Genomic DNA, 22,032 nt, shown 5'->3' with positions numbered 1-22,032 from the left:
GCATTGGTCTCCACATCGGACAATGTCACAGCAGTGAACACCATAGCGGCACTGAAATCGGAGCTAGAGCAAGAAAAGCTTCAAAGACAGCTGCTCTTATCAGGAATGATGGCCCAGAGGGCGGAAAATGAGCAAAAGATAAAAGAACTGGAGCAGAAACTCGCACAAGCAAGCGCTGAATTAGAGACTCAGAAGCAGATCGGTGACACATTGTTGAAGGAAAAGAAAGATCTGATTTTTCAACAACAAATCAGAGCAGACAAAGCCCAGAGTCAACCGCAACTGCTATCCACACAACAAGTGCCTGATTTGCCTGAAACATCACACCAAGGGGAACAAGAGCACGAATTTGCAGAGCCAGATTTGGATATTAGAGATGAGCTCACTGAGATCATTAAGGACATGCCAGAGGGACCAGCAAAGGATTACATGCTCTATGAAAAGAAGATAATGGAGTCAGCAGCCCTGGCCTACTTACAGCCAGAAGAGTAGGTGGAAGGGTTTGGCCATGAGTACCTACCACTTCCTCTGATATGCCATGAAGCAATTCTGTGGAAGGAAAAGATGCGGCCAGCCCTACCACGAAACAAAGATGGGGGTTACGAAGGCATTGCACTGACACCGGAAGAAGCCCAGATACAATGACCACCCAAAGTGGAGGCAAAAATGGTTGGACAAACGGCCACAGGATCTAACTAGCTACCACAACGCTCCTCAACATATACAAATAGTTCCTACTTTCTGCCCAGTCCCTCGAAGACGCACGTGGAGGGATTTTGCCACATGGAAAGGCTCAAGGCAGCAAAAGCTGAACTACCCATTCTTGACAGCGTAGCAGCCTCCTACAGTAGCCTACGTGGTCAACACATTGAATTCGACAGTCACCTTGCTGCGGGATGTCCCTGACGTGGCTTGTCAAATGCTAGTAAAGATAGCCCGGATGATCATCACCTGCATCCAGGTGTTTAAAGACACTGAAGGCGACAATCATGCGTGGAATTTGTTCTTCAAAGGGCACAGAGGGATCTGCTGGAATCTCCAGGATTCGCCGCCATGACACATTTTGATGGCAATGTACTCCAGGCTAATGTACCTGCCTTCACACTACTTGCAGACATTCGAAAAGGCCTTCGTTCATAGGGTTCTTCGAAATCGACTCAAGGATCTTCCATCCTATGGCGAAGGACCTCAAGGCACGGTACGTAGCATACCAACACACATTAAGTGAAAATCCTTTCAGACAGCATCAAGAAGCCCCGGAAGATGTCCTTTGAACAAGAAGCTTTTCAGCAACACTTGCTTCATTGGAGCCACATCAACGGCCAAAGCACTGAACATGCACGAGGGCGTGCAAGAATAAGGAAGGGGGGAGTGTTTGGCAGACGAAGCGACAAGCGGCCGTTTCCAGAGAAGGGTCATATTTTTATTAGAAACCTTTGTAAAATTCTTTTGTAAGAGAGCATCTCTAAGTCGAGAACTTGTCAAAGGATTTATGATTATTCTTCTGGGAGCATTTGTATATTAGAGATCCAGTTAGAAGTTTAGGAGCTTTTGGTCGGACAATCCATTTGTAAAGACCTAAACTATCAAGGTCATTTTTTGTAAGTTTGAACATTATCTTTTTGAGGAGAAACTGAGAAGACAGCGTACGTTTGAGAGCTCCTTCTTGTTCCAACTTGTAATCTTCGCTATTGTGGCTACGGTAATCCAAATTTAGATTTGTTTATTGCATTGTGTTCCTCTTACTTTTCTCTTCCATTCAAGTGTAATCATTCAAGATTCGGTGTAGGTTTTTAACTACAAGTTTGAGACCTGAAACCGCTGTTTTGAGTGTCTATATGCGTATTTTATGTTGTTTTGACCCTAGGAGAGGCTTTAGGGACCCTAAAACGACCCATTAGGATCACATGTTCACTGTTTTTGTTGACTTTGGGATGAACGATTGCGATCTTTGTACCTCTCTAGAATGCTATGAGTGATAGGATATGATCCTGATAGTCCCCTGTAGCTTCCCTTCAAGTTTCGTGCAATTACGAATAGATTTGCATGGTAAACGGGCGTGACGAGTGTAGAGCTGTGTAGAAGGACATAGTCAGATTACTTGGCGATAGTGCGTTTGATTTTCTTGTAGAGTTAGTAGATGCATCTCATCGAGTTCACTTCATTAGGATTGACACCCTAGTGAGTTTCCATGCCTCATCCTGATCGCTTCCCTTGTATTGATAAATATGTTGATGCTTGAGAGCTATGCTATGGACGTCCGTCGCGGCGACCCGCAAACAGCTGCAAAGAATCGGTTGAGGGCAGCAAGTGATGGCAATTTTCCAATCTCTTTGTGTGCTTGACAGCCCATGGATCGTGGTTTCATAACACCTGATGAGAAAGAGTTGATCTTCTCTTTTTGGATGTTTAACACTCGTGTTTCACCCAATAAGAAGGATGTGTGCAGAAAGCGTATTGGAAGAAATTCATATGTCAAACATCCTGTGCATCTTCTTGAACAATCTCAGGTAATAACTTGATTCACTATATCCATTTTTGATTTCTAATATGTGCATTCATGACCTATATTCACTATAATTGGGTTGATAAGAGTAGATATGAAATTGGATATGAAGGAAGCTATAAATGGAAATAATGGGAATTTGTATTTGGTCCTAGACTAAGAGTAGATAAATATTGGATGTGAAGGAGAATATAAATGCAAACACAGTTTTTATCATACGCGTATGTTTGCAGAAACATACGTTTGCAGATGCATACTTTCACACGCGTATGATATGTATAAACTGGTTAGGTAAAAAACTGGTTTACATAACCAATAAAAACTTTTAACACTTATTTCTCACTGGTATACATCGTGGTTAAGTGTTCACATGTACTGTCTGTCATGTCAGATAGGTAAAAAACATATCGGTTTGAAAGGAAAATACTGGTTTACATATCCAGTAAATTTTTTTTAACACTTATTTCTCACTGGTATACATCGTGTTTAAGTGCTCACATGTACTGGTTAGGTAAATAACATATCCGTTTTAAATGAAAAGACTGGTTTATTTTAGCAGTCAGAACATTTGAACTGGTTGACACTTATAAACCATTGGTACGTACCAAGGACATGTGTTCATTTTTTTTAACACTTAATTCTCACTGGTATACATCGTGGTTAAGTGCTCACATGTACTGGTTAGGTAAATAACATACCGGTTTTAAATGAAAAGACTGGTTTACATCAACAGTAAGAACATTTGAACTAGTTGACACTTATATACCACTGGTACGTACCAAGGACACGTGTTCATTTTTTTTAACACTTATTTCTCACTGGTATACATCGTGGTTAAGTGCTCACATGTACCGGTTAGGTAAATAACATACCGGTTTTAAATGAAAAGACTGGTTTACATCAGCTGTAAGAACATTTGAACTGGTTGACACTTATATACCACTGGTACGTACCAAGGAGATGTGTTCATTTTTTTTAACACTTATTTCTCACTGGTATACATCGTGGTTAAGTGCTCACATGTACTGGCTAGGTAAATAACATACCGGTTTTAAATGAAAAGACTGGTTTATATCAACAGTAAGGACATTTGAACTGGTTGACACTTATATACCACTGGTACGTACCAAGGGCATGTGTTAATTTTTTTAAACACTTATTTCTCACTGGTATACATCGTGGTTAAGTGCTCACATGTATTGGTTAGGTAAATAGCATACCGGTTTTAAATGAAAAGAGTGGTTTACATCAGCAGTAAGAACATTTGAACTGGTTGACACTTATATACCACTGGTACGTACCAAGGACATGTGCTCATATGTACTGGTTTGCCTAACCAATTAAGTGAAAAAACATACTCGTTTGAAATAAAAATACTGGTTCATAGTAATGTAACAGTTTTCTTCAAAGATAATAAAAACCTGCAGTTTTCTTCAATGTTCTTTAACCATATATGTTCTTCATTGTAGGTGGAGCTCTTTCTCAACTTCAAAGAACAATACCCTGAAATTGTAATAAGGCAGCGTGCGTTTGAGTACATGAAGCCATATTTTGTGCGGAAATTGAGAGACCGATATACTTGTTGCTGCATTTCACATGTTCAAATGTCCTTCCTAAAGGATGCCATAAATGACATGCGAAGTTCTGTATTCGGTCTACATGGAAAAGCTTGCCAATGTCAATGCAACATATGCGAAGACAATGGTGGATGCAAGGCACCAAAAAACCCTATCAAGAGTGTAATAGCCTTATTGGACTCTATACTGTGTCCAAAATCAGATACGTCCACCTTCCATGCCCTTGCCTGCTTGAGTGGTCAATGTAAAAGGTGTGGCCCGGATAAGTTAGATTTTTGTGCTGTAGAGGCTCCATTTATTGCTAAAAAGATTGTGGTGAAGATTTTTGAGGACCTAGAAGTAGGAACTGCGCGTGACGGTCAGAAGAAGAAAAGGAAAGTCTTGTCGCATAAGGAAATATCATGCCAGGATCTCTCAGTCATGTTCAAATACCATCTTAAGAAATACATAATGCATAATTTTGTGTATAGATGGCAAGCAGAACAATATAAGGAATGTATACAAAGCTTTCCAGAGGATGTTGTTGTGTCAGTTGTTGACTTCGCTGAAAATTATAGTTTCAAAGAACAAAATAAGATTCGGTCCATGCACTGGTATTCAAATCAAGTAGCTATTTTTGTGCACATAACATATTTCCGAATTGCAGGTAACGACATCACCCTAGATTAGTATTATTTCTTTTGTATTAAGCCTTCAATAATTTTTTATTTTTATATTATGCAGGTGAAATCCACAAGACAATTCACTTCTTCATTTCAGCTGACAAGCAACATGACACACATTTTGTTCAACACTATTTTCTGAAACATGCGCAATGGCTAAAGCAATTTGGTCTAAACATAAGGCGTCATTGGGTATGGTCTGATGGAGCAGCTTCACAATTCAAAGCAAGAAGACCATTCTATTTCCTTGCCAGGTATACCATGTTCTAACAAACATTATCTGAAGGTGGTTTTAATATATAGACCTATATTATTGGCATTAAAGTTGTAATAAAATGCTTGTCTAACATCAGTAATATTATAATACGTGTCTTTTTTGGTAATTTTATCGTGCCAAGAGTATATTAATCTTCTTCTATCCATTGAATAAAATGCAGATACAGTGTTTTTACGGGATGGAAAATGACTTGGAACTTTTTTGGATCCGGCCATGGTAAGAGAGAACAGGACGGTGCAGGAGTAGTGATAAAAAGGTCTTTAACTCAATACCAATTGCAGCCAAACTGCCCAAAGATAGACTGTGCTGCAGATGTTGTGGCATTATTGAGACGGACCTTGTCAGATGGTGCTACAGCCACCTATGCATCCCAGGCCCATTATGTAAGCATGATTTTTTGAGTGATTGAATTGGGGGATGTCGAAAGGGGAAAAAATTGGGATGTGAAGGCTATTAAAAATACCCGCTCAATGCACTCTGTTTCTGCATATTCAGAGCATGATACAACTGCTTTGAGAACAGGTTCACTGTCTTGTTTCTTTAGTGCATGTAAACAGGAAAAGTGGAGGAGATGTGTGAGCAAGTCACACGTTCCTTTCTGGACATACCTTATTTTGGAGCCTATAGAAGAAGCGGAAGACGATGACGACGAAATAAATGAGGATGCAGCATATGAAGGACACTATGACACCCTCAGTCAAGCTCTTATGGTTGGTGATAATTTTGATGTTCCCGCACCAAAATACAATGAAGAAAAAGTGGATTTCTATATAGTGAAATGCACTGCAGCTATTCAGGAGTTTCATTCTGACGCTGAAGATGACTGGGGAAATATCATTGGGTGAGGATCCTATGCTATCAAAAGGTTTTACTATCGTATGATAAATGAGCAGACCTACAAGCTTTTGACAAAAAGCTAGAGGTGTTTATATATTCACATCTTGTTCGGGCAATCAAAATCCCCATGTTCTTGAGCAGTACTCCATTAAGGTCCAAAATGAGAACCCTACGCTGGACGCTCAACGGAGGTGGTGGCCTTGGCCATATCAGTGGGATTCTTTTAATTAGTCTATACCATAGAGGAAACACGAGCACTGCAGGAGACAACACGCAATTCCATATTGCACGAATGTTAGCCCTGCCATTCTGCTTGTCAGCCCTGAACCTATCTGCAAGGTGCCATTCTTCAACTGAAAACATATCTACAGATGCAAAATTACACAAGACTCAAATTTAAATATGCAATTAGGAAATATTTACAGATTGAAATCATACAATAAAAATACACAATGTTCAAAAATTAGGCACAAGATGAAAGAGACGTCGAATGGGAAAGAAAGTTGTATTAATTTCAGAAGTGGTTACATAAAAAGAAACATAGGGGGGGCAAACTATAATCTTTTGCAGGCTCTAGGTTTAGGGTCAGAACTTGTGCCGGTATTCTGCATCTCCTTAGTGTCTTCTATGTCCATCTCCTCTTCTGGCTGCCCCTGGGTCTCTTCCTCTTCCTTGCTTTTTTGCTCCATTTCAGGCTTCTAATCTCTACTCTTCTCGATATATATTTTTTTGCCTTTCTTATATGCTAAGCAAGGGTCTCCTTGGAACTTCCCTCCAGCCTGACATCTACACGACCATCAGCTTTAGAAAGCTGTGCAGCAAAAGATCACTTATTAGAGCCTTAATCAATGAAAAAACTTACTCTTGCCACGTTGGCCTCGTTTTCTCGGGGTCTTTGATCTTGTCACCCACACGCCAGTGTCTAGCAAGACACCGTCTTCCTCATTCTGGGTTTTCCCTTCAGCACCAATCGTACTCTACTCCTTTACCTCAAAGTTTTGTTCTTATTCTGTTGTTTCTGAAACAGGTTTTTCAGCATTACCAGGGACACTTTCATCAAGCAAAACCTCCACAGGTGTCTTGTATGCAGGTGTCACTACATCTGAAGCAGCTTTTGACTCTGAAAAAACATCAGAGAAGACAAAAATCAACCACTTGAAAAAACATCAAAGAAGACAAAAATCAACCACCTGATTACCCATTGAAACAATTTTCTCACCTGTTTTTGGGCATGGTTCAACTGGCTTCTTCTTTAAAAGGAATTGGTCTTTTGCAGAAATAACTCCGGGGCAATTCTTAAGCATGCACTTTCCTTTCTCAGCCAAGTGAGCATAGCAGAATGCATGGTATGCATGTGAACAAGGCAACAGAACAACATGGATTGAGCGATTGTGATCATGAATTTTTACACCACAATCATTGCACACATCAATGAGAACAACACTATGTCTAGGAGCTAAAACTCGTGCAGACAAGACTATGGTTTCAGGTAGCATTGGTTGACTAATCATGTCTATCACAAACGTGACACAGAGACCAAAGTTTTTCTCACGCTCCAAGCATTTGGATAATTCTTGCTGTAGGCAAGAGACCTTTGTTATCAGACAATGTCAAACAGGTATAAAATCGGTATGAATGCTTGAAGATCGGTATAATGATGTTATCATACCGGTATGATTACATCCTGCCGGTATGATGTTATTATACTGGATAGTATAACATCATACCGGTAGAATAACATCCGGTAACATCATACCGGTAGGATAACATTATACCAGAAGCATAACATCAAACCGGTTGGATTTTATCATACCGATCGGATCTAACCATACCGGTCGGATGTTACCATACCACTAAGATGTAATCATACTGGTAGGATATAATCCTACTGGTATGATAACATCCTACTGGTATTGTCATCTACCCTTACCGAATATGATATAATCCTACCGGTATGAAAAATCATACCGTATGGTACTTTGCAGGTATTGTACTACAATCAGATGGAGTTAAAAGCATACCTGTGCCTGCTGTAGGGTGACTTTTTCTTGGTCAAATTTTTCTTGGAGGTTGTCAAAAAAGCCTGTTGTACATTGGCATCGTCAGGGATGTGCATTCGAATGGTGTCAAGGGCACCCTTGCAACAGTGCACATCAACAACAGATTTGACCACAAGATCCTTAGCGTTTTGACACTCGGCTTATACATTGTCATGAGATTTTCTAACCTGAACAAGAAGTTCTTGCAAGGAAGTGGATACTTCAACACTAAACGCAAACTGAGTAGTCGCAAAAAGCCCACTTCCGTCTGGTGTACTTGAGAATGGGGTATTTACTAAGAAGATGGCAGAACCACTTGGGGTTCTTGTGGATACTTGGGAAGTCTCTAGCTTCCATTGTTCTCTTTTCCTATCTAAGTGACTTTCATTGGTCACATTCTTCACCACCTCAGATGCAAACTCAACCCACTTTACTGGACCTGTGCATACAAAATAAACATATCTGCGTGCAAACTTGACTCCCAGTAGATAGTTTGGTGGTTTGGATTGGTACACATGCTTGTAGAGTTGGTAGAGTGCCTTGTAGTGATCCGGCCTTGCTATTTTTATCAGCACTTTTTTCTCCTTCACTGGAAGACACGTGAAAACTTTCATCCATTCGGATATGGGCACATCTGCATCTATCAACTTCCTAACATATTTCCTCTCAAGACTTAACCCATATTCCCTGTGAAAATCCTCCTTTGTCGTGCAGAATGCCTTTAATGGCACCTCCACATCCTTGGGGTGAACAAAGCGGCTGATTTTGGGAGGAGGCTGTAACTTCTGTCTCTGAAAGGAATAAATCCATATTCATTACTCAATGTATCCACACCTCAATACTCTACTACACATACAGGTCCGTTGTACACAACATAGAGAGAGAGACAAAGAGAGGTGACATACCTTCGTGGTAGACTGTCGGGTCTTTGTGGGGGAGACCTGTCAGGCTGCATTCCTTGGGCTCTTTCTTAGGTTGCTATCCAGAGCAAAGGATAAGAAGCGTGCACAGGGGGCTGTAGAGTGAGCTGAGAAAGACGCAGAAGGAGAAAGGCACAAAGATATGGATAAGTACAGTCATGAAAACATTTGACTGAACATTCGCTTGACGTGGGCTCCAAACGTGTTTTTGAATCCTCCACACGATTTTTAAGATTTTGTATCCTCCACTTGATTATTTAATTCAAACAATTCTTGCCCATAACACTAGTTTCATACCCCCTAAATTTTAAGCCTCCAAAAGCAACTTTTAACCGGTTAAAACCGGGCCACCTATTCATGCATCCACCCTATCCCATATTTCACTATCATGTCCATTCATCATTGCTACCTTGTAGTGGTGGGTACTCGGAGGTTGAGGCAGTTTGAGCTTTTTCACCAATCCATAATTGATGAAATTGTGTGTAGCACCGTCATCTACCAAGTTGCACACCTTGTGCCCTTGCAGACTGTAATGGAATTTGCCTATCCAATTTGAGAGTAGCGGAATTTAATGAGACTACTTTCAAGAAATGATTTTGTGAGCATAGCGGGTAGACATAATTGAAGATAGCAACATAATTATAGCAATTAGTTAACTTGGCATAGACAATACTTTTGCAAGAGAGAGAATTTAGAGAACATGACAACAGTTGAGGACCGGATTTATGTGGAGCCGGTCCCCCCTCCAATAGGCATTTGTATTATGATTTCTCCCATAAAGAGAGACTTGTTACAATACATTCTTTGTGTTCCTTGTGACCTAGGTGAAGCAATGAAGATGGAAAGATTCATGCATCACCATGATAACATAACCTAAACTTGAAGAAAGCTTTAACTATACCAAGCCTCAGTCCCAAGACCTCAAACACCTTCGAAGGTGGAGAGAGCTAGCAGGGAATGAGGGTAGGGAAGAGGAAGAAGAAACATTTCGTAGGAGAAAGAATTAGTTCCTCACTTATCATACTCTTGTTGCTAGCATACATAATACCATAGTAATGAAGAAGAAGGAGATGGCAAGCTTAAGCATTGAAGCATGGCTCTTGGTTGGATTTGCACTCCATAGCCAAGAGTGTTGGTGTAGGCTCTCAACCTTTACTTTCTTGGAGAGGGAGCTCTTCCACTTTGCATAGCACACAATGAGAGTGCTTGTGAGTGTGTGTGGGTGAGTATACCCCCTAAGCACCCCCCTAGCTTTCTTGGGTCGACCCCCCCTTGTAGCTCATGCTTGAAGCTCATTGGACCCCTCCAGGCCTAGCCAATCACAAGCAGAAGCCATTACAAGCAACAGGGATAGCCTTGGGACAAGTGTCCCCCTTTCCCCTTTGAGAGAGAGGACTTGATAAATGCAAAAAAATTTAGATAATTCAAGTAATTTATCATTGGACCCCTTTGAAGCCTAGCCAATAGGCTTCAAGCAACACATGAAGGTAACATGGGTAGGGACCTGACATGTGTCCTTGCTGCCTCTTCAAGCTGGGGCTTCCCTTGTGAGTGTGAGTGTGAGTGTGTGTTCTCTCTCTAATCTCTAGGAAAAGGGCTCGCCCCCCCTCTTGTAGGGATGCTTTTGACTTTAGAAGCTCAAGCACCTTAGTCATCAAGCATGACAAAGCACTTGGACTAGGGGGTATTCCCACAAGCATCTCAGGCAAGCATGTCAAGGCACCTCAAGCACCTTAATCAAGCGGCAAGTCAAGCACCTCAAGCATGGAGTAAGTCAAGCACCTCAAGCACCTTAATCAAGCACCTCAAGCAGGACAAACACCTCAAGCAGGTCAAGCACCTCGAGCTTGGGCCGGGTTCCCACCTCAAGCTCAGCCCTAGCTTACCTAAGGTCAAAGGACTTTTACACACATTATTGGAGGTCTTCAATGAAGCTAACCCTAAGGTCTTATGCTCCATTGGTTAGCCTTGCTCTTGATAGACCATCTCCCATTTGGGCCCCTTTACTATTGGCCCCGTGTTGAGATAGATCTATAAGAACATATCTATATCTTAACACTTGTTCCCGTTTATTCTCCCACATTAAGTAATCAATTTAATATGAGAAAATCATTGGGTTGGTTAGATATTAGATTTTATGACATTACCTCTCTCTTGAAATCATAGTCGTCCTCGACTATGAGGTAGAAGAGATAAAGGTTTAGTCATTAGTCAATCGTACTTAGCGGGTAGAGGATCCCTTTTTTACCCTACGACATCTTTCCAAGATGGATGACTAATCCATTTGGTGCTTGGGAGACATAGGTGCCGCAAGCATGTCTACTCTTTAGTCCATTTCATGCTCCCAAAGTAGAGTGACAAATTCTACTTGGTGTTTGAGAGACGTCGTCATCACAAACATGATTCTAAGCATGCATACTAGTTAAATTTGTGCACAATAAAAAAGAGAATTAGTCTTATAAGAGAAAAACATGAGTCATTTAAAAGAGAGTTGTACATTTGCTTACTCTAATGTAGCATTGTAAGCATTGACAAGGTTCATACTATCCTTAAGTTGTAATCCTTGCATCCATTTAGCATCTTCAAAAGGATAATTTTTGAACTTAATAAGATACCGTCGGATTATCTTACCATGTCGTCGTACCTTGTCTTCATGCCGAAGGACAGCTTCGGGTTGTAGCACCTCTTCTTGGTCTTCAACTTCGGGAGGGTCTTCAATAATTGGTTCAATTGGTGGCTCTCCTTTGTAGGGCTTAAGTAGGCTTACATGAAAGGCATTGTGTATAAGCCAATGGTTGGGCAGCTTGAGTTGATAAGCCGTCTCATTGATAGGCTTCAAGATTTGGAAAGGACCATAGTATCTTTTTGCTAGTTTAGCATAATACTTTTGATGGCCCGTAGGATTTTTGCCCGTCGTTTGCCTTAATCGAGCCTTAGGAAACTTGAGTAAGACCCAATCATTTTCTTTGAACATTAAGGCTCTTCTGTGCTTATCAGCAGCAGCTTTTTGCCTTTGCTGAGAGATGGCTATAGCCTCCCTAATCTTTTGAAAAGATTCTTGTAGGTCACGGCTATATTCATCGGCGGCGAAGATCTTCCCATGTACTTTGAGTAGCAAGGGACTTTTAGGTCTTCCCTCTATGATCTCGAAAGGTGCTTTCCCCGTAGAAGTATGTACAGTATTATTGTAGGCATACTCTACTAGAGGTAAATACTTTTCCCATTGTGAGCGTTGATCTACTTCGGTAACATAAGTCTTGAGTAGATCGAGTATCGTAAGATTGGATATCTCACTTTGGCCATCTGTTTGTGGGTGACAGGACAAAGAGAAATTCAATCTGTTCCTAGATTTTCAAAGAGACCTTTCCAAAAATTACTGGTCATTCTCGGATCTCTATCTGACACGATGGATGTGGGTAATCCATGGTGCTTGAAAATCTGAGATATGAAGAGAGTTGCCATTTGATGTGCCTTAATAGTCTTTTTGACAGGAATAAAATGTGCTTGCTTGCTAAACCTGTCGACTATTGTCCACATTCCTGTATTCCCATGGATAGACTTGGGTAATCCAAAGATGAAATCCATGGATATACTCTCCCATGGTGAATTTGGAATAGGCAATGACTGGAGTAATCCAGGTTGCTTCCCTCTATCATACTTGGTCTTTTGGCATACTACACATTTTGAAACATACTCTTGTATGTCCACTTTCATGGTAGGCCAATAGAAATACGTCTCTACTCCTCGGAGAGTAGGTTGAATACCTCTATGCCCTGCATATGGAGGAGCATGGGATTCATACATAACCTTCTCACGAAGGGAATGGGTAACACATAGCCTATTGCCGTGGAGAAGATAACCATCCTGCAAGGTGAATGGTTCCTCTTTCTTCCCCAAAGCAAGGGCTGACATAATGTCTCTAAAGTCAGGGTCAGTAGCATACTCATCCATCATAGAGGATAGATCATTGTGAGTAGCTATAGACACCGCATTAACTTTTGGTCGTCGTGAAAGTGCATCGGCAACTTGATTGTGCTTACCAGCTATGTGAGCAATATGGAAATTAAATTGCGAAAGAAAATTTGCCCACCTCATTTGTTTGTCGGAAAGCTTGGTTTGCGTCATGAAATACTTGAGACTTTGGTGGTCGGTTCGTAGGATAAATGGAGTCCCCAATAGATAGTGCTTCCATGTGTCTACGGCATGTAGAACAGCTAAACGCTCTTTCTCATAAATGCCCAAGACTCGTTCATCACTATTGAGCCTTCGGCTCTCATATGCTATGGCATGCCCTTCTTGAAGCAAAACCGCTCCAAGGCAATCACCACACGCATCACATTGGACCTCAAATGGCTTTGAGAGATCCGGAAGCACGAGGATTGGTTGGGAAGTAAGCTTCTCTTTGAGTTTTTCAAAAGAATTTTGCTCCTTAGCAGTCCATACAAACTTAACGTTCTTCTTTGTTAAGTCGTGTAGTGGTCTTGGTACTTGAGAGAATTTTTCTATGAAGCGTCTATAGTATGTACACATACCAATAAAGCTTCTTAGCTCATGTAGATTCCTTGGGTTAGGCCATGATTTTATTACCTCTAACTTTGATGGATCCATACGAATACCATCGTGAGAGATAATATGACCTAGATATTGAATCTCTAAAGGAAGAATTCACTTTTCTTTTGGTTGAGAAAATGTTTGTTCTCCCTCAAGGCTTGAAAAATCACTTGGAGATGTTGCTTATGTTCCTCCAAAGACTTGGAGTAGATGATGATATCATCAAAGAACACTCAAGTGAATTTACAATATTGTCTAAAAATTTTCTCCATGAGATGATTGAAAGTAGCTGGTGCATTAGTCAAGCCAAAAGGCATGACTAGATATTCATAAAGACCAAATGTTGTGCGAAACGCGGTCGTTAGGATATCTTCATCCACTATCCTTATTTGATGATAGCCACTCTTAAGGTCAATCCTACTGAAGTAGATAGATCCTTGTATCTTATCAAAGAGATCTTTTACCCGAGGCATGGGAAATCTGTTTTTGATGGTGATATGGTTTAGTGCTCGATAGTCCACACACATACGGTATGTACCATCTTTCTTTTGCACTAAAAGGATTGGAGAACAAAAGGGAGAGGAACTAGGCCTCACCATCCCTTTGTCTACCAATTCCTGTACTTGCCTCATAATCTCCTCTTGTTGAGCTTGTGAGACTCGATAAGGAGGTTTGTTAGGCGGTGAGCTTCCTGGAAGGAGCTCAATACGATGGTCATCATCCCCTCGTTTTGGAGGTAGGTCCATAGGGATATCATCGATGAACACATCTTGGAATCCTTTTAGAAAAGTAGACAAGTCTAACTCTTCTTGATTCCTATCATTTTCATTTGATAAAACATTATTAGCTTTTAGAGACTCTTTGACATAAATCATGTACGCAGAAACTGAGCTCTTCATTGATTTATCAAAAGAAAGAGGATTTACAAGTGGAATAGTGCAACCACGCTCACTAGCATCTATATACATGTTCTTTTCCCTGTAGGTGAAGTAAATTCTCCTTTCAGGAAACTTCATGTTGGCTGCCATGCGATCAAACCATGGTGCCCCTAGGATAACATCCTGATGTTGGAGAGGAGAGATGAATAAGTCTTCTTTGTCGGCATAGCTTTGGACATGAAGCCTCAACTTCCCAATCAAGGGAGTAACAGAGGCTTGTTGTCCCTTGAAAGATGCATTGGCTGTTACTATATCTCCCATCTCAAAAGCTTGAATGCCCAACTTGGTGGCCAACTCTATTGATATGAAGTTGAGAGTAGAGCATGGGTCAAACAAGATGAAGGCATCATGCTCTCTTACCTTTCCCCACGCATAGGAAAGTGATGATCCTTTGCAATGACCATCCTCTTTTGGAGCTTCGATGGTGGAAGCCCTAGGAGTCTCATTCGAGTATTCTTCTTGGGGCAAGAACGATAGCCATGTCCTTGCTCTCCACACTTGAAACACTTATGGTCCTTGCGAAAAGCTTCAAGCTCTTCAGGAGAGAGTTTGTTTTTACCTTTGTAAACTCCCTTCTCCTTGGACCAATTGTTGTTGTTGTTGTTGTTGTTGGAAGTGCCTTGGGAATTATTTTGAGCATTGGATTTCCCCTTTGCATCATTTTTATCTTTGTTTTCCATGGGCTTGACATTACGTCTAGCCCCTTGATGGAAATTGATGCGTGAAGCAACCATGGTGTGGTGGATTACTTCGGTAATAGTACCGGGCCGTTGAGAGTTGATGTATTCGGCCATCTCTTCAGGTAATCCCGCACAGAATTGCTGTCTTTGTTCGGCAAAGTCTATCTTTTGAAAGACAGTAGCTTTGAGATGAAAATCCCAAAACTTGTCTACATACTTGTTGATAGACTCATGAGAGAGAAGCTTCAAGCCGCGCCATTCGGTAAGAACTTTATCTTTAGTATCACTTGGAAGAAATTGCTTCATGATGGAAACTCGTAGAGTTTTCCATGTCTTTGGGGCTTCTCCATTGCCACGAAGGCTAGCCCACCATTGACGAGCTGATTTTTGGAAGTTCATAGCTACATGGCGTAGCTTGGAGGACTCTGTGAAGCCCTCGTCCCCAAAGGCCGCATCAAATTGTTGGATGAAGGCCAACACTTTGTCGGTACCACCAAAGGTGCCATCATAGGTGAGAAAAGAGATACTCTTTCCTCCCTCCTTGAACTTCTTTATCTTTTGTGACCTTCGCCATGCAGGAAATGATTTGCGATGTCCTCCCCTCTTGTATTCTCTAGGAGAATAGCCATAACTTTCATCGGAAGAGGAGGAAGGTGAAGAAGAAGGAGAAGAGGGTGACCTCTTCCTAGCCCTTTTCTTCCTTTGTTTCCTCTCTTGCCTTTCAGAGTTTCTCTTTTCCTCTTGGGAGGAGTAGGCGACCGTCTAGACCGCCGTCTTCGTGGAGCCACATCTTCAGAAGAACTTAGACTGTCAATGCTTTCTTTCTCTTTGGATTCCTCCTCTCGAATGGGAGAGAGTCTTCTTTTGGGGGTCTCTTCAAGAGGCCTCCTAAGCTCTCTCTCCTCTGGGAGAGGAAGGGAAATTCCATAAGCACGAAGTTGTTGAGTAACTTCGGCTTGCAAAACAGGGTTGCCCATAGCTTGTTGCAACCTAGTGACGAGATAATTCACAAACATGGGAGCATCATCATTAGCACCTTCATGTGCAAAATCAAAGCTATCAATGTTCATTCTACTCTCTTGATTATTGTCAGCCATGTTAACAAAATTTATGTTTATACTTAGTGTATGCTTTGACAATACAAAACCTTAGTTGCCACTCCTCTTAGCCTTTGAAAATCGGCTCTTAAGTATCTACACCCACGGCTCAAAGTAGTTAATTATAGAGAGTAGAGGAGTAGGTCTAACATAGCAGAGTTGCCAAGGGTTAGCTCCTTTCGGACTTCTTATGGCTCAATAATGGTAAAGCCGTAGGCAAGTCTAGAAAGACTCCATTATTAAGTCCAAAGCTCCCGAGGTGTGCACCATCCCCCACATAGTGGGCTCAACAAAACCGACAATAGATCCCAATTCCACTTACCCTATTATAATTAACAACATCAACCATTTATAGGCTACTTAAGGACCTCTCTTCTTAAGCAAGAAAAGAGAAACCAAATGCTCTGATACCAATGTAATGGAATTTGCCTATTCAATTTGAGAGTAGCGGAATTTAATGAGACTACTTTCAAGAAATGATTTTGTGAGCATAGCGGGTAGACATAATTGAAGATAGCAACATAATTATAGCAATTAGCTAACTTGGCATAGACAATACTTTTGCAAGCGAGAGAATTTAGAGAACATGACAACAGTTGAGGACCGGATTTATGTGGAGCCGGTCCCCCCTCCAATAGGCATTTGTATTATGATTTCTCCCATAAAGAGAGACTTGTTACAATACATTCTTTGTGTTCCTTGTGACCTAGGTGAAGCAATGAAGATGGAAAGATTCATGCATCACCATGATAACATAACCTAAACTTGAAGAAAGCTTTAACTATACCAAGCCTCAGTCCCAAGACCTCAAACACCTTCGAAGGTGGAGAGAGCTAGCAGGGAATGAGGGTAGGGAAGAGGAAGAAGAAACATTTCGTAGGAGAAAGAATTAGTTCCTCACTTATCATACTCTTGTTGCTAGCATACATAATACCATAGTAATGAAGAAGAAGGAGATGGCAAGCTTAAGCATTGAAGCATGGCTCTTGGTTGGATTTGCACTCCATAGCCAAGAGTGTTGGTGTAGGCTCTCAACCTTTACTTTCTTGGAGAGGGAGCTCTTCCACTTTGCATAGCACACAATGAGAGTGCTTGTGAGTGTGTGTGGGTGAGTATACCCCCTAAGCACCCCCCTAGCTTGCTTGGGTCGACCCCCCCTTGTAGCTCATGCTTGAAGCTCATTGGACCCCTCCAGGCCTAGCCAATCACAAGCAGAAGCCATTACAAGCAACAGGGATAGCCTTGGGACAAGTGTCCCCCTTTCCCCTTTGAGAGAGAGGACTTGATAAATGCAAAAACAATTAGATAATTCAAGTAATTTATCATTGGACCCCTTTGAAGCCTAGCCAATAGGCTTCAAGCAACACATGAAGGTAACATGGGTAGGGACCTGACATGTGTCCTTGCTGCCTCTTCAAGCTGGGGCTTCCCTTGTGAGTGTGAGTGTGTGTTCTCTCTCTAATCCCTAGGAAAAGGGCTCGCCCCCCCTCTTGTAGGGATGCTTTTGACTTTAGGAGCTCAAGAACCTTAGTCATCAAGCATGACAAAGCACTTGGACTAGGGGGTATTCCCACAAGCATCTCAGGCAAGCATGTCAAGGCACCTCAGGCACCTTAATCAAGCGGCAAGTCAAGCACCTCAACCATGGAGTAAGTCAAGCACCTCAAGCACCTTAATCAAGCACCTCAAGCAAGACAAACACCTCAAGCATGACAAGCACCTCGAGCTTGGGCCGGGTTCCCACCTCAAGCTCAGCCCTAGCTTACCTAAGGTCAAAGGACTTTTACACACATTATTGGAGGTCTTCAATGAAGCTAACCCTAAGGTCTTATGCTCCATTGGTTAGCCTTGCTCTTGATAGACCATCTCCCATTTGGGCCCCTTTACTATTGGCCCCGTGTTGAGATAGATCCATAAGCACATATCTATATCTTAACACTTGTTCCCGTTTATTCTCCCACATTAAGTGATCAATTTAATATGAGAAAATCATTTGGGTTGGTTAGATATTAGATTTTATGACACAGATATCCGTGCTTACATACTAACTCATGTGGTCCAAAGGTTTGTTGCCACATGGAAGTTGTGAGACAGCATTCATGCACCACCTCAGTGTGTGTTACTTCCACTGTAGAGAACTTTGAGGAAGACTCGAGAGGCAGTAGTTGCACCGTGTGCACTACTTTCTCCTTCCCTTGGGCAGCAGATTTCCCCTTGGGACAATCCTTTTTGCCATGGCCTCTTTCTAAGCATTGAAAACATAGCTTCTCTTTCTTGGCCTTATCAAAATCCTCAGGAGAGAGAGGACCCCTGGACCCCTTGGGGTTTTTAGATGCATCTGAATTAGCAACTATAAATTTTCTTTTATTGTGCCCATACTGAGTGCATTTGTTACCATGTATACTAGCAGGCACATTACTATTATGTGTTTTCTTATCATCAGGGTCATCATGAATATGTGCTTTCACTATGGCTTCCTCAAGTGTTTTAGGTCCTGGGATTTGACATACTTCTTAAGTTCTGGAGTCAGACCTCGTATGAACCCTCGTACTTGTTGAAAGCTATCCAAGCCTTCCAACTTGAGGATGGCGTCCCTATAGTGAGAGATATATTCAAGGAGTGATGGATATTGGCGCATAGAACACGTATCCCAAGTCGTCCAATTCCGATCGGCCTCGTTTGTAGGAAAAAATTCCTTGCTAAACATTGATTCAAAGGCTGCCCAACTCTGTGGTATGATGTTCTTCTCCTTGAGAGGCATCCACCATTTGTAGGCCTTGGCTTCCAGAGTTAAGCTCGTTTACAGATCTCTTACTGCATCCGGAGTACACAGTAAGGCGTGAATTCCATCCCATTTACTGAGAAAGGTATTCACTGCATCCTTATTGCGGTCCCCGTCTTCGCCCTTGAAAACTGGTGGTTTAAAATTCTTCAATAAATCATCTACCTCTTTGGCAGTGAGAGTATGCAGTGTTTCATTAATTGGGCCTTGCCCTTGTGTTCCAACATGCTCATGCATGTGGGTGTCAGCAGGACTCTTAGTCTGCTGTTGCATTAATTGAATGACTAATGTGGAAAGTTTAGTAAAATTTTCATTTAAAGCCTTAAAATTTTCATCCATGACTGTCATGCTTGTCTGAAGTGCACGAAATTCTTGAATATCGAACAATTCATAAGTATCTTCTCCTGCCGTAGCATCGCGGGTACTCTCCTTGAGAGGATCCGGCCGCGAGCCGTCATTGGCAGGATCAGGAGTACTTTGCTCAAAATCGAATGTCATGTTGATATCCGAATCCATGGCTACACAGTGCAGTGAAAGAAGTACTTAGAAAACAATACCTGATTTTGGTAGCACTTGCCAAGTATAGCTAACTCCCCTTTGCGCGTTGTAGCGCTTAACCGTTGCGAATAAACAAGAATTTGCACTGGAGGCGTACAAATGTAACTCCGCACTATCGCCCGTGGTTCAAAAGATGACTGAACGCGTGTAGTGTAGATGGTTGAAGCTTCTCCTTTGAAAAGAAGCTCAATTATTGAAAGCTTCGGTTATGATGTTGCTTGAACACCACTTGAATTCATCACAATTGGAAAAATATGCAGGTTCTGGAATTTCCTGCAATTACTGAGTAGAATATTAAGCCCTGAAGGTCGAGGGACTTTCTTCGACGGCTTGTAGCTTGCTCTGCCTTGCTTGACCGCCTTGATTCACCGATTTTCTTGTGGGAAGGGCCACTAATAGTGGCCAAGTCTCAAAGCTAATTGCCAAAAGGCCTTGAAATGTGAACTTGGCGAATTTTTTGAAGCAAAAAACTCACAGACAGCGTGCCGTTCACTGCGCGAGGACGAAGGTGGGGTGTGGGTGTTTGCCCAAGCTGGTAGCGGCCGCGAGATGTTTGCAAACCACCTACCTCCCCATGGCGCTGCCTTCAAGCCAAACTCCTCCGGATTCCATGCACCACACAGTCGGTTCCAAAACGGGAAAGACTTCTCGAATTGGCAAGAAAAAATGCTATTTTTGGAAAAGCCTCACAAAGGCCACGGTTCTCACCTAAAGACCTTGCTTTTAGGAACCTAAAGTGACCGCGCCTAGAGAGAGAGTGGAAGAGAGACTCCTAAGCTCTGATACCAGTGTAAGAACTAGAGAAACTAGACCTGAGATCCTCCTCCCAACCTCCCTTTATATAGGCGGGCTCCTAGGCCCTTGCCCTAGACGGATCCCCTGTCCACACTGCGTAGCCTGACCCTTGGCCGTAGTCCATGACTATCCTAGTTCTTAGGGCACAGGACCCTTGTCCTGACAACTCCACTTCTTTCTACATGCCTCACTATCCTTGTCAAAATTTGAGTACAAGGCTGGCAATCTATTAGACATCTTGGACCATAAATCACGTCCTTGTTTTTGAGGCTTGTTGAAATCATCATGTAGGGCATCTCGCTCATGGAAAAGACTCAGGACTAGATCATCTTTCCACATTTCTCACTTTGTGTTCGCTTCTTCACCCCCCTCGGTTGTTGCATCCACCTTTTTTGTCTTGCCTTTCTGTCTCTTTGATGGTTGCTTTGCCGCAATCACATTGTTATTCGTGCTTGTCTCCTCAGTACTCCTAGCTTTTCAAGCTCGCTGCTTCACATTACCCGCTCAATCTTCTTGGGATTCCCCACCGTTGTTGCTTCTTGGGTGTAGTCCTAGTTGTGTACTGACCAATGTTGGTGTTGTGTTGGAGTAGGATCACGTGGAACACCCCAAAACAAGTGAGAGGTGGAGATCATCATTGGAGCAAAGCCAACATTTAAAAATCTGGTTTAAGTGAATGAAGATGTCATAAAATCTAATATCTAACCAGCCCAAATGATTTTCTTATATCAAATTGATAATTTAATGTGAGAGAATAAATGGGAACAAGGGTTAGAATATAGACATGTGCTTACAGATCTATCTCAACATGGGGCCAATGGTAAAGGGGTCCAAATGAGAGATGGTTTGTCAAAGAGAAAGGCTAGATAATGGAGCTTGAAGACCTTAGGGTTAGCTTCATTAAAGACCTCCAAAGGTTAGTGTTAAAAGTCCTTTAACTTTAGGTAAGCTAGGATCGTGCTTGAGGTGGGAACCCGACCCAAGCTTGAGGTGCTTGCCTTAATGACTAAGATGCTAAGGTGCTCCATGGCTAAGGTGCTTAAGGGGGTAAGGTACTCAAAAGTCAATGCATATCCCTACACAAGGGGGGGCGAGCCCTCATTGTAGGGACTAGAGAGAGAACACATACACCCTCACACATGGCATCCTTGCTACAAAGAAAGCAATAGGGACACTTGTCAACCTCCTCTTCATGTTTCCCTCGTGGTGTGACTAAAGCCTATTGGTTGAACTCCCAAGGGGTCCAATGATAATTTAGTTAATTTAATTAATTGTCTATGCATTTATCAAGTCCTCTCTCTCAAAGGGGAAAGGGGGACACTTGTCCCAAGGCTACCCTTGTTTCTTGATATGCACTAGAATTGGTCAAGCTTGAGGAGGTCCAATCATGTGCAAGATAGTGCTAGAAGAGGGGGTTGACCAAAGCAAGAAGGGGGCTAGCTTGGGGGGTATACTCCACCCCCCACCCCCCCACCCCCCCCCCCCCCCCCCCCCCCCCCCCCACACACACACTCATTGTGTGAGTTAAAAGTGCAAGAGCTCCATCTCCTTCTCCAAGCTAGTGGAGAAATTGAGAGACTACACCAACACTCTTGGCTATGGAATGCAAATCCAACCGAGAGCCATGCTTCAATGCTTAAGCTTGACATCTTCTCCATCTTCATTACTATGCTATTATGTATGCTAGCAAGAAGATTGATGATAAGTGAGGAACTATTTTTCTCTCTTATAAATGTTTCTTCTTCCTCTTCCCTACCCTCATTCCCCGCTATCTCTCTCCACCTTTGAAGGTGTTTGAGGCCTTGGGACTGAG

At 42.1% G+C, this 22,032-nt stretch overlaps 1 pseudogene; it reads right to left on the bottom strand.

Moving 5' to 3' along the window:
* Positions 1–6,373: 6,373 nt before the first annotated feature.
* LOC147454996 (uncharacterized) overlaps positions 6,374–22,032 on the bottom strand; it is a 33,389-nt pseudogene continuing 17,730 nt past the window's right edge.

This window comes from Adiantum capillus-veneris, chromosome 7 (genome assembly GCF_014529385.1).
Source record: "Adiantum capillus-veneris isolate H3 chromosome 7, ASM1452938v2, whole genome shotgun sequence".
Taxonomy (NCBI): domain Eukaryota; kingdom Viridiplantae; phylum Streptophyta; class Polypodiopsida; order Polypodiales; family Pteridaceae; genus Adiantum; species Adiantum capillus-veneris.
Note: the sequence above shows the minus strand (reverse complement) of the source record. Positions and strands in the feature narration are given on the sequence as shown.